At 41.5% G+C, this 15362-nt stretch overlaps 1 protein-coding gene across 2 annotated transcripts in view; it reads right to left on the bottom strand.

Moving 5' to 3' along the window:
• zfhx4 (zinc finger homeobox 4) overlaps positions 1–1372 on the bottom strand; it is a 93372-nt gene extending 92000 nt beyond the window's left edge. The window contains exon 1 of one of the 2 annotated variants that reach the window (XM_031850281.1): positions 1298–1372. The gene's annotated coding sequence lies outside the window, so the exon portion shown is untranslated. Of the gene's footprint in view, positions 1–1293 lie in introns of both variants that reach the window. The other variant, XM_031850283.1, reaches the window with a different exon arrangement.
• Positions 1373–15362: the final 13990 nt, after the last annotated feature.

Below are 15362 nucleotides of genomic sequence, written 5' to 3'. Positions count from 1 at the left end.
ACACACACAGCGAAGGAAAAGTGGGTCAGGTAAAACAAGCAAACGTATTTCAGAGACAGCCTGCCATTTGCGATGTCCTCAAAAACAACTGATTGAACAGCTTGTCGAAACATTAAGACTCAAATTTGAAAGCTTTGAAGTCATCTTAAACACAGGAAGGATTATTCTTTTAAACAAATGTGTCCTTTGTTTTTCACTGCCCGCTTAAATACTAAGAGCTTTTAATATAGAGGCACAAAAAAAAGCTATTACTCCTTCCTTTGTTCAACCGCTTAAAGTTAAGGTTATGAGTTCCTTCCTTTGGTTTTTAGAAGGGGTGGAGGGAATACGTCATATTTTTTTCAGGCTGCGATATGCATTAGGAGACAACCTGGGTCACATTTTGCAGTGAAGCACCTGAACATCAGAGCGACTCAGGCGGGTGTAAAATATGTGTCCTGCTAAAACCCATTTGGAAAGGGCCCTTAGATGTGTGTGTTGAGGGAGCAGATAGACAGAGAGACATACACACACAGGAAATCGTAGTAATGGCACTAGCAGCTGTGGCTTGCTAAGTGAACACATACGACTGTAGCTATACTGGATCTGTCCTCCCCTAAGCTTGGGACCAGATCTGTGTGTGTGTATGTAGAAAAATAAAAATAAAATGTTCATGTCTCTATATCTCTACGGTACAAAGTTTTAATTTGCCCCTAAAACTCTTACATACACACTTACAACACTAATTTGCATCAACTGAAAAGCAGCAAATTTAAAGCAACAAACTTTGTCTACGATGAGTCTTTTCCTCTTTCTTTCTTCCTCCGTCTCTCACACACACTTATACACACACCGTCAGTCTATCTGGAGGGCAGCGGGGCACTCAGGGGTCTGACAATGAATTCGTCCCGAACATCCGCCAATAAAAGATCGCTGCAGTATTTTACGCTAGAAACGTTTGATGACAAGCAGTAACTAGCGTGAAATTCACCCTAGATTAAATGTCCTAGGAGTTGTATTCCCATCCGGCAAAATACACACGTCTGCGAGCATGTAAGACTGCACACACACACATGCGTGCAAACACACACACACACACACCAGCTGTAAACCTCAGTTAGGGTACAGCCCACAGCAGGGGGGAAGGCACAGGAAACAAATATAAATCCTGAGATGAACAAACACACACATGACCATACAGTACACTCATGCACAGACATAGTCTCATGCACACACACTGACATGAGCAGATATATACTTCATATATGCTATATAAATACATGCACACGTCGGCTAAGAGAAACACTGACTTACTCACAGGCGTTCAGACTGCAGACACAACGGGGGGCAAATCATAGCAGGAGACTTGTAGCGTGTTTGGCTGATTACCAGGCGAGCAAATAACAGAGAGAGCATGCTCGCATTGCCACCTCCATCCTCCTACTCACACACACACACACACATGCACACACACACACACACACACACACACACACACACACACACACACACACCTGTTTCTTTGTTGGTTAGTCAACGCGCTGATTATTATTATTATTAAAAGTTTTCTTCTTTTTTTTCTTGATTTTCTTCTTTGTTTTTTTCTTGGCTGGTGAAATAATTACAGCCAGGCACAAAAGATCAGAGCGGGAATCTCAAGACACGGTATTACTCAGACAGGTAAGACTGAGGTAAAGTGATGGGAAACAATGAAAGGGGTGTTTATACAAAATGACTATTGGTGTGTCTCGGTGAAAGAAATTACCTGAATCTAAATCGGACTAATTATTAAATAAAGTAAAATCAGTTGTTCTCGGATTTTGAAAACAAAACAACAACGTACAGTGCAATGCTCTCTTTGTCATAGCTGTTGAGCTGAATGACTGACGGATGAGGATAAAGTGGGGAGAGAAAACTGTGACAGAGTGAGGGATAAGAAGAGGGAAAGAAGAGTTAACTGCTGTAGTTAACTTTTAGCCAGTATATGGCATGGTTTTCCGGTCAGTCGGTCTCTTTTACACTATTTACTATTCACATTTTCCCCATTCAAATGTTGCGAAACTAATTTAAATATTAAATTGATTGTAACTTTATGAGATAAACAAACTAAAGACCTTCCAACCTCCATCCAAATATAATACCCGTTTTGAATATTCATGCAAACAGGACATTTAAGGATCCCTTCAATAAATAAAATACTAATCCAGCGTCTGTATTACAGTCTGGTTATCAGAGTTGTGTTTGCTGTTGCCCAGCAAACACAACTCTGTCTGATCATGAAATATGAGATAATGAAGCGGGCATGGCTCAATGCCACTATAATTAACAGACAAACAACATTTTCAACTGAAATGTCTCCCGTTGTATCAATTTTAAATCAGCAACAATGAACATTATTTTGGTCAGTGGTGGTCAGCTGGCAGTAGACGTGTTAACAGATTAACTCGCCAGTGGGAATGCTAGCTCGGCCACCCCCGCCAGCCACACTCACCTTGTATGTTGCAGTGGTCTATCGAGAGTCTCCTGCAGAGTCTCTGGCTCAGAATCAAGTCATGAAATGCATATGCTAGATTTAAAAATGATTTAATTCTACAGGATTAGAACCTTACCCAACAACCTACACTTCTACTTTCCTTTACATTCTGTTTGTCTGTTTTTCTTTCTGAGACGTGTACAATTCTTTATTTTTTTATAACTTTATATTGCTTTACTCCCCCCCCCCCCCTGTTTCCCCATTATTCCATTCACTATTCCATCTTTTAATATTCCTAGAATAAAGGACTAAATATCTGCCTTCATTTTAACTGACAGATCATTTTAAAATGAAATCTTGAGTGCAAAACTTTTTAAAATATTATTTAGCAGTTAATGTCAACATTCAGCAAATCTTAAAGGCCTGACTTGGTTTTAATATTCTAAATGACACATCACATACAGTTTGAATAGTTTGAAAATACAAAAGTGGAAAAGAGAATCCATTTAACTTAGTTTGGAGCACAACCATCTCAAGAAACAGTATATACATCACGATCAACTTAATGAATGTCTGTTTGAAAATGAACCACATCGGGGCAATTTCACATATACAGTACGTAATGCCTCCTGGTTCTTATGCAAGGCTTCCTGCTGTTCTTGTGCAGGGAAAGCCAAGGTGGAGTAAGAGGAGGTCAGGCAGAGGTAAGCCTAAATAAAGTCTCTAACTGGGCTGCTTTACAAGCCTTAGTTAAAGATATTGATTCAGCCATAAAAAAGCAACATTGTGCTTAGCGAAGAGAAAGTTGCAGTTTACAGCTTGTATGTTCATATCATCTCCTGGCATGTGTTTCCCTTACCGCAGTTATGTGCTATAATTACATTAGACTTATGACCTTTCAGAGGAGCGGGAAGGGGTAAAAAAAGAAAAATCCTTGAACATCTTAATTCGATCCGTTTCAAGCAAGAGCGGACGGTTTTGGGAGAGGAGGAGGAGGCTGCACACATAACATATTATAAGGAGAGTGGTGCCAGCTAAAGCGGTGCCCTGTTTTTAATTTTCACTTCATATTCTTCAATGAAAGGTTCTTTTGTTGTCTACTGGCTAATTGACTTCAATGAGAAACATTCTTTCGTACCAAACGCTAGTTTTACAAACTGAACTTTGTGTTCCTCTTAGTTGTTTTCAAATTAGATTCAAAAAGGGACACAGTGGTAGGGGCAGGGCCCGGCCGACTGGGATCACAACAAACATGACATGCACATGCACACTTGTACGCCCAAGCCATTCATATATACTCACACAAAACGCTTTAATCCCTTATCCTTTACACTCCAAACTTGTGTTATCGGCTGTAAAGAGAATTCAAAAAGCATGACTATGACAGAGACTGAGGAAAAGCAATATTTAGAGGAGGAAAGGGAAGGATGAGAGGACAGGATAAAGGATTTTGTTCTAACTATGCAACAGTATTCAACTTGACACTCTCACGGCATTAAACTTGGTTCAGTTATAAGAGAGCAAGTGTGTGTGTGTGTGTGTGTGTGCGTGGTATCGACAAACGCAGCCCTTGATCTGTGAAGAGGAGGTGATGGTGTCTTAAGAGTTGCTTGTGCACAAATTGTGTAGATTTAACCACTGGAAACAATCATGTAGTGTGTGTGCGTGTGTGTGTGTGTGTGTGTGTGGATAGAGCTCCTGAAAGCAATTCCTCAGAATAACCGGTGACTTGGACTACCTGCTGGCATGAGCTAAGCTGTAGATCGATAACAAGTGTTAGTGCGTATGCGTCTGTATATGAGAAGGTGTTTGTCGTATGTTTATATGTGTGTGTGTGTGGGTGTGTGGGTGTGGGTGTGTATGCTGAGGCGTCATACAGTTACTGGAACACTTACTATATTTGGCTCCCTCCAAAGCAACATCAGGTTTTATGAAAGCAATCCATCTGAATTCGCGGCAATACATTTCCATCAGCCGTCAATTTCTTAGGCGAAACTAGCAAGTGTGTCTGAATTCTACAGAAAATTACATCTAAGCTCGGACAAATTAGATGTTAGAAACAACATTTAGGTCCATAATACAGTTTGGAAAAATCAGCAGATCAATACACACACACACAGCTGTGCGCACATGCACACACACGCACACACACACACACACACACACACACACACACACACACACACACACACACACAGATTTAGTTGCCATGGTGTCTGCATGCTTTTTGCATGTTGCTGTCACATCGGTGACGTGAGTGTCAAGTGCTGAAGGGCATGGTGACCCAAGATGCCAGCAGCCTTTCCTCGGGGTTGACATGTCCATTACGCTCTAACGACAGGGACAGCCAGCGTCAGAGACCCGGTTCAACCTAAAACAGGCTCTGACAGCCTCTCTGGCACTCGTCTGCATACTGCCGCTGTATCCCGTATCGCCAAGAATCATTTCCAAAAAGATTCTAACATACGTTTCATTTCCACGGCATAAATCCAATAGGTGTCATGGGTGCAATGTTCATGAGACATGCAGAAGGCCCTTTTGGCCTTTACTTACGGCTGGTTTCTGCCAAGCTCAGCCGCAGGCAAATACAATGCACAGTCATGTGATATTATAGAATATATTATAAAGTGTTTGAGAGAGTACTGCTAGTGCAGCCAGGCTGCATGAGGCCCGACTCTGATCCATCGCTGTTGGTTGGTCAGACTTGATTGGTGCTCAACCTAATCAATGCATCTGGCAGTGTGGTTGCATTTGCAGCAGTGGAGGAAGAGTTGGACTACACATAAAGTTTAGAACCTCGGCCTTATGAACATACTGAATGCAATTAATCCACAGAGTTTTCTTTTTTTTAAGATGTTTTTTTTTTCTAGGAGAAAATTTTAAGTTCCAACACATTCTTTTAAAACCAGTAAAAAACACTTCTCCCCTGTTTTGACAGCGTAAATGAGCCAAACAAATAGGTTAAGAAAAGAGTGGTGTAGCTGTTAAAGATGCCTTGCTGCATCACAAACCACAGGTACAGACACCTGAAGGTTACAAACACAGTGTAGCTCAGAGGTAACACAAACAGCAAAAGGTCAAGGGGCACAGAGAACACTACATAATTGCCATTGGTGCTCAGCCATATAATCGCAGTTTGCCAGGTATCCAAAAGTAAAAAAAATAAATATTTGAGCAATGTTGTTGCCAATAAACGTGTACAACGGAAACATAGTTACTGCTCTGGTTGTTTTTGAATATGAGGACAAAGCATCTATTTTAAACTGTATGTGACTGAGGTTGAATAAAAACTGTATGTTCAACTGCTGTCAAATTTTCCTCCTTCTTAAACAGTCACGGCTAAGACAGACATATTTTCAATGTTAGCCGTCCAAAAAATGCCCGTGTCCAAAACATCCATCACTCACTTTGGAGGAGATTGAAAACAACTGAAGGAAAGGGTGCAGGCACATTCTGAAAAAACGTATTGTGTGTTTAGTTTCACATTCTATACATGAAACAATTACTACGTGTTTCCATTTTTATGTTGGTACTTATTGAAAAAAGCACTGCATAAAATGAACAGCCAAACTATGAATCAGATTGAAATACTTCTAACTTTATCTCACTGGTAGGTTGTTAGTATTCTGGTAAGCGTGTCTCTGTGCAAAACAGAAGTTGATATGTCTGGCCTGACACTAAACATAATCACTCCCTGAAAACAAGGCGAAAGAGTTTTGAAGCCCGTTTTAATGTCGGCAGCAGCTCTCGGAGTCAGTAATGAGGATGTTGATTTTGTTCTGATTATAGAATTGCTGGCCTGTTTGTTGATGTTGCTCAGCTGTGTCCCTCCCTCCCGCTGAGCAACATGGACACCAACTGCCAACATGTGAATTAAAATTACTTACCATCCAATTAGTCACACTGCTCACACTCGGAGCAGAAAATGTTCAGCACAACAAGAGATCAAATTCAGACTCCCTAGACTAAGACATTGCGGTTGCTTGTGAGATAGGTCCAACTTGGGCTACTGAGATATTAATAAAGCAACATAAAACCACCATCTACTATCTGTATTATTGCATCAAAATAATAGTTTGGAATGAAGGAATGGCATCCAAAATCTGTATAGTTATGTTTAACCTTTCATCCATCATACACAAACATACACTCAGTAAACTTTGCTTTGACCTATTGACAACTTTGAATGTTCACACACATCCACATTACTCCATTTACGATCTACACACTCAAAGGAAGCAAATACACCATCCCCAGTCTCTCGCAGACATGGTGGATTTCAAGATGCACTTAAAAAGTAGCAGAAACAACTCATACACCCTCAAACCCTCTTAGTAAAAATGCTAAAATCTGAGCACTCCCATTATACATAATTTAGGGGAATCTATATTCATAGAAGTGCGGGGCGTGTTGTGTTCAATGAGGTAAAACGCCCCTGTGTGGCTAATGGAATGGCCTGAGTTGCGTGATTGAGTGAAATGTGCTGGAAAGATTGGAAGGAATTTTACTGCAGATAAATAAAGAGGAGATTCTGCTTTTTACTGGGCGTCAGCATTAATGCAACATCTCCCCAGGTGATCAACACATTCAAATGGAGAGATGGGAAGATGGCGAGAGAAAGTGATGGTGGAGACAACGAGAGGAGGAGAGGGAGAGACAGATAGAGAGACACGGAGAACGAGTGCGACGAAGAGAGGGAGCGAGGGGACACTTTAAGAAATAGCCTGCCACAATCCTACTCCACATGCACAAGGGCCATAGTATAGCATCTCATATATCATCATAATGTTACAATTGGAAGGTTCAAAGGAAGGGAAAAAAAGGGAGTGAAAAAATGGGTCTTCGCAAATTCAAAGTCAAAATAACCAAGGGACATTATGAAGCTTCTACAGTAGATGACTTGAGAAGGCCAGGGTTGTCACGTGCATTTTTTCCTCCTTTTTCCTCTTCTTACCTTCCGTAATTTTACGTCAAATGCGAGCGGGCAGCTCTTTCTTTTCACCTTCCACTCTCCACATCCATTACCTTCGGAGAGATGCAAAGTGAACATTTCAATTGGATTGCAATGGCCAGTTAGTGCTGCTTTGATCCCCACTCTGCTCTTTGAGGGCTCCATTGTTCCTGATTTGCTGGCTTGATTTGCCTGCCTGTGGATAATGGCCAAGGAGCCGCAGTCTGGCCTTCTCCCATCAACCCATTTCTCCTTATCATAGGCCTGAAGCTCAAAACATATATGAATAACTGCGTTATACCTTTATGGTATGGAGTCCCTCGTCCTCAGCCATATGAAGTGTGGACTGGGACGCACTGTATGTATATATACTGTCATACAAACTAGCTTACAGTACAGCACTGACTCAGGTTTTCAATCCCAGTTTGAACTTCCACTAAACACAAGGGTGTAAATTCCCCAGATACCCTGCACTGGTGCTTAAATGGAAGTAGGTAACACTAAGATGTGGCAGTTACAATTTTGTTGGGCCTCATTGTCCCTCATCTCATCAATCAGACGCTGACACGATACATTGATGCAGAGGTGACTTTAAGTGTGCAGCAGTTGCTTCTTTATCTTTTAGAGTGTCTGAATTTGGGGTTCCAGCATCACCTTTGAGAGTAAAGCACAATGATATGCATGGCATCTGAATGCTTCTCTTTTGTGCAAAGTATCTATTTAACTCTGTGAAGTCAAGCCTGCCATTTGTTAATAAAAGAGCATTGTTGTATTCATGATCAAAGCTATATGACCTTTTACTATAATATAACATATGCAGATGGGTCGCTCACAAGGGTTGAAAAAAGAATAAACACTTTTGTTGTTCTATGAAATTATAGGTAAGCTAAATAGACCTTGTTGATCATTGCTGTAAAATTCGGTGTGTCATCTTATGTTATTAGACTCAAACTAACAGTAAAAAATATCAATCAACTATCATAACTTCAAGTTATTCTCCAGTTTACTGTTGGACCTTCACTGGTGCAGTCATTTTTGAAAGAATATGATAAAAAAGTTAATATTGCAGTTTCTTATCATACAGTTCTTGCAGTGCAAACAACATGTAAATTCTGAATTTCTTCAACAGAACAGCGCAATTCTCTTTCAGTTACATGCATCTAATATCTCTGTAGATTTGTCCTGAAGGTGATCATTGACCAGCTTCGCTCTGATTTACACATTTTGATTCCCTGCCTGAGACTTTAAAACAGCAGTTGCTCGGGCCTTGCCTCTTTCTGGTTCTCCCGCACCCCGCCGTAAGATAACTTTACTGCAGCGCGTGTAAAGAGAGAATGCAGAGAGAATTTGCTCAAGTGTCGAGTCTCCTCCCAGATACAAATGAACAATTTGTTTTCCATTTCTTTCCAAACCTTCATCTAAGCCTTTCTGCTTTGAAGTAGGGAGTGGAAAGGGAGGAGAAGAGTAGGTAAGGGGGGGGCTACAGATTGTACGATACCGTGTTTGTCTTCAAAGAGTTCCGACTTGCTTACAAATGCACTGGCGAGTAAAACACCTTCAAGGTGAAATTGATAAATCTGGTGGTAAGCTCTTTCATGGCAATAATAAGCAGAATTTGTAGAAAGGGTGCATGGATTTTTTCAGATGCAAATGTTGTCAAACACCACCAGGCAAAAACTAAATTGAACTGTGCTAAGAAGATAAGAATATTTTGAAAAAGCACAGAGGTACATAATTACATTCATGAACAATATCAAATAGGCCTGGCATATCCTAATCAGGGCAGATATAGTGTTCTATACTTTCTGTACTCGCAACATCCAGTGTTTGCCCTTTGATCATCACCAAACTTGGCCATCTTCAATGAATTTCACATTTCTGAAATATCCACGTTTCCTCTTTACATATCAAACACATGATCGTATTGTAGTCATTCCGACAGAAACTTTCTAGAGGCTCAGACAGAGCACAAACAAACAAGCCACGAGGAAAAAAAACAACATAGAAAGACAAAGAGAAAAGGAGAAAACTCATCAGTTGTCCATCTGGCGGATGACATCCTTTGTACCCTCTCTGTCATTTCTTTCTCATCTGCTAGGATGGACAGAATCTCCCCTTTCTCTCTCTCTCTCTGGGATGACTGCTTCACTGAAGTCCCTGGAGACACCTTTTCCCTCTGTCTCTCTCACTTCTCCTCTCTCTCTCTCTCTTCCTCTATGTGGCTGCTATTTTCCTGAAACTTTATGAATTAGTTACAACCCTTTTTTCCTTCCTCACCTCCTCTCTTACTTTCTCATCTCAGCCCGAACGCGAATTCAACACCTGCCTCTAGACAAACTGTCCGTCTCTCTGTCCATCTGTCTGTCTACCCCCCCCCCTTTTTTTTCTTCTCAATGCCTGTCTCGCCCAAAAACCTCCCTGGGAAAAATACAAGATGAAATTGAGAAAAAAAAGAAATTACATAGATATATTTTTCAAGAAAAAAGTTAGAGCTCTCGCAGTCGTAAATGAAATGCAGCTGTGGATCGAATGGTCTCACAACTCCCCGTTGTCCGCAACCCCCTTCACTCCCACTCCCTCTAAGATTGGGCAGACACAGGGGGTGGTGTGTCTGTGTGTGTGTGTATTTGTGTGTGTCCGACTCCTTTGTGACCGCTTTCCTGAACCCGAACCCTCCCTGCACAGAGGGAAATGGCGGACTGTGGCAACGACAGGGCAGTTTTACAGTGCACCGGGCTGAATGTTAAACTTATATTTAATGTATGACATTTCACACAAATCATCCGGCCACAGACATGACCCTGGGGTATTCCGCAGATTGCTTTTTCAGTGCCTCAGCAACTGTGGAATTATTCGTCCCAGAGAGAGAGAGAAAGAGAGAGAGACCGGAGGGAGTGGGGGGGGGGGGGGGGGTGGGGGGCAGGGGGCTTTGAGTTTGGCAAAATGATCCCCCTCTTACTGCTCTGGCCATCCCAGACTGGAAGCTCTCTCTCTCTCTCTCTCTCTCTCTCTCTCGCTCTCTCGCTCTCTTTTCTCTGTGATATCATGATCGCAGGGCTGTGCCAAATTGAAAACATCTTGGCAGTCTGGGGGCTGTATGAAATAACCATATATTATGTGTAGTATAACACCCGACTGGATAGCAAAAACAATTATGCTGTTTTGCAGTCTCAAAAGATTCCTTGTGCCCCCTCAACCCTCCACTCCCTTCATTCCCATGTAAAAATGTTCAGAGGGGAGTGTAGAAAATTATCTCAGATTTGTAAATTGGAGTTGGATTTGAACCCCATACCCCCTCCCAGAATCCCGTCTGATATGAATAAGTCTACAACCGTTTATAGCGATATGTACATACCCCAGCACGTCCATCTGTACGGATTAAGGAAAACTCTGTAAATATCTCATATTCAATTCCCCTCTGTGAGGCGTTTTTGCACCGACACGATATGGAAATAGTGGCAACCACAATAAGAGTTCATGAATACACAGTAAGGATGGCCCTAGCATCCCCCAAAACACTGCCGTGCTGAAAATAAAGACAGGGCTGCTGTTTTACCGCGATGGCAAGCTTTTCAAATAGCAGAAAACCATACACAGAAAATTCAACATTTCCTTGGCTTTCTTGTCAGCGCTGCCTCGCAAAACAATGTATTTATACAGATGGGTTCCAACAGTTGGGTCATCCATTTTATCTGAGGGGACATTTTTCAACATTTAGGTTTAGATGTGAAAAGCGTGCCGTCCACTACATCAGCGTCACTCTCTCTTTTCAAGGTTAGACGTCGGACGGGGCGTTTAAGAGCATTAGGGCACGGCTACAAGTGTCACACTCAAAATGCCACGCACACACACACAAGCCATCATGTACATGTATTAACAGACAAAGCCAGATTCCAAGATACTGTATATCAATTTTTATATACTGTATGAATTTGGCTGCTGTTCCTTAAACTTCATACGTAAAGCAGTGTGAAAACAACTGAACTAAGAGGATTCTGCATCATGCCCAATTATGGAGAATTGTTCAGTATAGCTAGCACCATCAGCAGGGTAAATGTTGCAGAGAGATGAATGAAATAGGCTACTACCCACTGTACTACCTCTAAACCACACACACAAACACATGCTTAATAGACAAGGCCCCAATATGTTCAGAAACAGCTACACTCAACTACATTTGCCCGTGTGCTTTCAAGCTTAGATTCGGTGCACAACGTGATGTACAAGTGTGTGCGTGTGTTAAGCTCAGCACCCATGATAAACAACTGAGACAAGAGGATTTGAATCTCTGTATCGTGTCTAATTATGAAGAATCATTTGATACAACTAACAACGTCAGCATTGTAAACATAACAGAAAGATAAAAAAGAATATACACTGTGTCCCCCTGAAAACACACACACACATAGAAACACACAAACACACTAAGTCACTACCACAGTCAACAGCATAATTATCAATTTCCCCTCAGGGCGTTAGGAAACCAATTCCTAATTGGAACCCAGTTGGGACTTTACATGGATTTAAATACATGAGGCTTTTGCAACAGGGAAACACGCATGCATACACACACAAATATAAAAACACACCAGCCCAGTGCGTTGACAACGTTCCCCCCCAAATTTTTATTTAAGCTAAATCTGGCATGATCCCCGTTGTCTCGCTACACTCGGGTCAAGCGCAACAACACACGTCTCCGAAGCACAATTACGCCACTATTTCCCCCCTGTTTTGTATTCTGTTTTTCTTTATTTTTGTTCCATTTCCCTGACTTAAGCTGTTGTCTAATGGACAGCATCGTGACAGAAAGGAGTTTGGTATCAAATTGAAGCCGGTTGCCCTTTTTGCCAATTTGCGAGCAGCCTCCTCTGTACTTGTAAGATGGCCAATTAGCTGACCGTCTGACAGAGGCTCTCTGACTGTGGCTATTAAAACTCACACTCATAGGCGCGCGCACACACACACAAACACACACACACACACACAAAGTACCCAGACATCCATGCATACACATGTGCTCACATACGCACACTCACACGGTACAGTGCTGCCTCTGACTGTCCATCTCTATCTGCTGTTTTTGCGAGAAGCGTGCCAAGACCTCACCCCTCACCTTCTACTCACAATTAGGAAGACACACACACACACATGCACACACGCTTCTTCATTTTCCTCACCAAGAGATGCTATGCTCCCTGACCTCTTTCAACTCCCTCACACCCCCACCTGTTCTCCATCCTCCTCCTCCTTCTTCTTCTTCTTCTTCTCCCTCTCAATGTTTACCCTTCTCCTCTCCATCTCTCTCCATCCCATTTGTCTGGCTCCTTTCATCTTCTATTGCTGCTTCTTTTTCAAACTCATCTTTACCACATCTATTTGGAAAAATGGTCTCACACATTTTTGGAAGTGTTAATTTTTGCTGATATTTTAGTAATTTATTCAGCCAGAAATCATCAACGGAACAATTTTAGGCTTTTCTCTGTTTTCTGCCTCAAATGTTTGTCTCACTGTATGATCTAAACACCACCATCCACATACATGGAGGACCATGCAGAGACACACACACAAATAGCATGAACATGAGCATCAGTGCACACATGTATTCAACATGTTATAGGCTAGGAAACACTGCACATACAGTATGCATATCTTAACACACACGTGCTGCTGATGTGAACTAGTTTCATAACCACACCATGCTGTTTCACTGAGGTACCATGTAACCCATAAAGAAAATAATAAATAAATAGGCGGTAATTGCAAAAAAGCATTAATGCTGAACATATTTAGTTTGCACTTGTCTAATATAAGGGGATGTTTAAAAAGCAAAAAAATACAAATAAGATAATGAATGGATGACTTAAACAGATTTCTAAAACCTGATAAAGTACATATGGACACACCAAGCAAACACACATGCACCCTGGGGGACTTCCCTGGGGACCTTCCCACTTGAATCTCAACCTTTAGGCACCCCCCAACCCAAGCCAACCCCCCCCCCCCCCCCCTTGTCTTTGTTGTCCATCAGATTGGTTTGTTTTAAGCCTCACCCGTCTCCCTCCACGGTCAAGTTCAAGGGTCCTCTAGAAACACACGGTGTGGTTGTGCGGGGGGAGGTTCGTGAGGTCAACCATTCCCTGTGAGTAGAAATGCACAAGGCACGGACACCTGCAGCCATAGATGCTTGTGCACCAGCGGCAAACGTGGTCGCTCTCACCCATATTCCCCACATGATAATGAATATATACTGTATATATATATATATATATATATGAACGTAGCACAAACATACACACATAAATATTCAACAATTGTATACACAGAAGCATGCGTTTTGAGTTGCAAAAATCGAAAAAAGAAAATTAATAAATAGAATGTACTGACACCTACACATTCATCCCGGTGCACCTGCTTCCTCAAGGTCTGTCGGCTGCAGTCAAAATGGTGGACACAATAACACCGGGCTTAGCTTTGATTCCTAATATGGAGGAAACAATTCTATTTTTCCGTGGGGCCACTGATACTTGGAGATATAATTCAACCGATCTCCCTCTCTCTCATACACATACACGCGCACACACACACACACACACACACACACACACACACATACACACCGCAACCCTATCTCACCTCCTCTTTTTATTTCTCTTTCTTGATATATCTGGACATTACTGTGTGTGTCAGCTTCAGCAAAAACATGGGGTGGAGCGGTAGTGACACGCACATCCAAAAACATGAATCCTTTCCCAGAAATAAGAATGATAAATATGGTGAGAATAAATTGTTTAATTTAAACAGACCCTCAGTTAACTACCTTACAGTTGGAATCCATGTTTAAATTGTATAAACAGCTTAAAATGTGATGTTATGTTAATGTATTTGAATAAAAATAGCCCTCTTGTATTTTTTATTGTTATTTCAGAATAACACACGCAAAAAAAGAAACTTTAGTCCTGCTCTGCTAAGATTTATTTGCATTGTAAATGTAATCTGCATGTCTATCTGCAATTATTTCTAATTAATTTTCATCTAATTCTTAGGAGACTATTTCAGACCCAGAATTAACACAAAAGAACTTCCTGCCTCAGTTCTCACACCAAAGATAATTATAAAGTTAAGAGGGTTTGCTAATTTAAAAATGCTATCTGCATGACATCAAATATACATCTTTGATCTCACTCTGTCCCTGATGGTTAAATGCCTTTAATTATATTCAAAAAAAATTAACTTTCTCTGAATAATTAACAGTGACTTTTCTTTTTGTTCGTATGTAGAGTGTGTTGGATACTTTTTTGCTGAATTAATTCCAGCGACAAACAAACTCCAATCTCCCAGTATATACATACTATTATACAAACGTGCAGAAAATCCATCAATTGCATATCAAAACAGTGCACTCAATTGTGCATTCCCAAAGCGATTGCCTTTATGCAATTTTCGCAAATAGTGCAACAGCGTTGCCATTTCACACACATGTGACTTGCACTTGGAGTAATTTCTTTAAATCTCTGCATACCATGAAGCATAATCCTTAGACATTGTGAAAATTGCACAAAGCACACATATGACCCACATGTGTTCTTGACGATCAGGGGGGACCTTCTCCATATCTCATTATAGTCCCCTATAGCATATCAGCATCTCCCTAGGTGAATGTGTATACATACACAGAGAAAGAGAAAGAGTCAGATGATTCCTATTATCTTTATCACCCAGCTACAGGAGCCGTCTCGGCTCCCCTCTTTCCTCCTCCCCATTATGTAAAACTATGGATTACGTTTGGTATGCGCATGAATCCTGCATTCAGAGGTGTATGTGCGTGTGCGTGTTTGGGACTTTATGGCGTGGGTTTGAGAGGAAAGGGTGGGGTGGGGTGGGGTGTATATACAGCCATGCATGCATGTATGCATCCATGCAGAGACCCCCCCCCCCCCCCCCCCCCCCCCCCCCCCCCCC

Source organism: Anarrhichthys ocellatus, unplaced genomic scaffold, assembly GCF_004355925.1.
Source record: "Anarrhichthys ocellatus isolate YVR2014 unplaced genomic scaffold, GSC_Weel_1.0 scaffold10, whole genome shotgun sequence".
NCBI lineage: Eukaryota > Metazoa > Chordata > Actinopteri > Perciformes > Anarhichadidae > Anarrhichthys > Anarrhichthys ocellatus.
Note: the sequence above shows the minus strand (reverse complement) of the source record. Positions and strands in the feature narration are given on the sequence as shown.